This window comes from Hordeum vulgare, chromosome 4H (genome assembly GCF_904849725.1).
Source record: "Hordeum vulgare subsp. vulgare chromosome 4H, MorexV3_pseudomolecules_assembly, whole genome shotgun sequence".
NCBI lineage: Eukaryota > Viridiplantae > Streptophyta > Magnoliopsida > Poales > Poaceae > Hordeum > Hordeum vulgare.
The window spans coordinates 3,836,506-3,838,194 of record NC_058521.1 but is presented as its reverse complement, the minus strand read 5'-3'; the positions used below and the strand labels follow the sequence as shown (position 1 = coordinate 3,838,194).

The 1,689-nt window shown below is 42.7% G+C and overlaps 1 long non-coding RNA gene across 1 annotated transcript; it reads left to right on the top strand.

Moving 5' to 3' along the window:
- The first annotated feature begins 465 nt into the window (after window positions 1-465).
- Window positions 466-1,340, top strand: LOC123450966. The gene is made up of 2 exons (XR_006632082.1): window positions 466-1,112; window positions 1,198-1,340. It is a non-coding gene; the product is annotated as an uncharacterized LOC123450966 (long non-coding RNA).
- The last annotated feature ends 349 nt before the right edge of the window (window positions 1,341-1,689 follow it).

Sequence of the window (1,689 nt, the reverse complement as noted above, 5' to 3'; positions counted from 1 at the left end):
AACTAGTATCTTTCATTATATATTTCTCAAAGCTCTAGAGCATATGATTCTACCAAATATCTTGATAGAGATCCCTAGATAATATGATTGTTTATATTAGATGTAAATAGTAGAAACATTATATTGTTACTATCCCATTAGGTAGATATTTATCAATCACCAAGATAAAAGCTCAAGAAGATTGGAGCCCTTGTTTGGACTTATCACGAGGGTTGTTGAGCATATTGCCTCCGACCCTAGTCTAGCTCTGTTTCTAGGAACATCAGGTGTGCTCCCTTATTGGAACCTCCTACTAACATAACAAAAATGTTGATTGTGATTGCCAAGCCATAATAAGAACAAGTGGACAATTGTTTTGTGGTCTAAGAAGAATTGAAAACATGGCTCACAACCAACACAACTGCACATCAGTCTTCAATAACAATGTCCTGGTCTTAAATATCATTGCTCGTGTGGGTTCCAATAGTAGTTTAGCTTAGCGGAAGATATTGGTACCCCTCTTTTGCTTCGACTGAGGGGACACTCTCCTCATCTCTCATGGATCCCTCCCGACACTTCAGATCTCTCTCCCAGCGGCGTCCCTCCTCTCTCCATCTGTGGTCTTGGTGCCCATCATCGCCATACCTACATCAAAGAAGCTACTCCGATGGCTGGATGTGGAGAGGAGTTTGAGGTTGGAGAGCACGACACGTGATGGGACTCATCCTTGAGTCATGCCATCACAACCTGGAGGGCAATGGAAGCCCCTACCAACAAAGAGCGACATGGTCTGTCGGATGACGGCACCAAGAGTGGGAGGTCGCGACATTATTTTAGTTTTTTTTTTGCATGTTGTGGATGAGCACAATGAACAGTACGTCTACAATCAAACTTGGGTAAACATGACGACACGAAGTAGACTGACTAGGAGGAGTTGTTGTGGAGCATCGACCGTTACAAAGCCAGTCATGTCAACATACCCATACGATGTCTTTGGAATTTTATCTGCTGCCAGAAGACCATACGATGTCCTTGGAATTTTATCTGCTGCCAGAAGACCATACGGAATGGTCTTCTCTTGGTTGATTGGCTATTTCTTGACTTCCAAAGACCAAACACTTGAGGAGGACGTGGTAAAAGTCTCAATAATATATTTTGTTTTGTTTGTTTCATTCAAGAGTTAAGAATAAACGAATGAATTTGGGAAGCAACATTCAGGAACACTACGGGAAGCACATAAATACTCCAACTATATCCTAACTAGGTAGGATATATGGAAAGCAACATTCAGGAACACAAGCATTGAAAGAAATCTTCAATATATGCCATCTCAAATTCATATTTGTAATACTTTCCAGAAACCTTCAGCTCGCTACTTTATTTTTTCTTTCTATTACTTTACATGGAAAATATAGAGCAATCTCTAAGGGTGTGTTCAGTTTGAGGATAAGGTGTCATGGGATGGGTTGATTCCGTCCCTGGCAGCCCATCCTCGTGTTCACTTGTGTTTTCATCCGGAACCGGACCGTCCGCATGCAATAGATATTCCTTAAAGATGCTTCATCTACCGATGCCTGGGAAACGTTGGAACCGGCTCGTTATTCATCGATTGAACGCAAAAGAAAAGAAAAAAACAAAGCCTCACCGCTCACCCCCTCACCCCCGAGGACGTCCCACCCCCGAACGCTATCCTCTCCCTCTCCCTCCCAG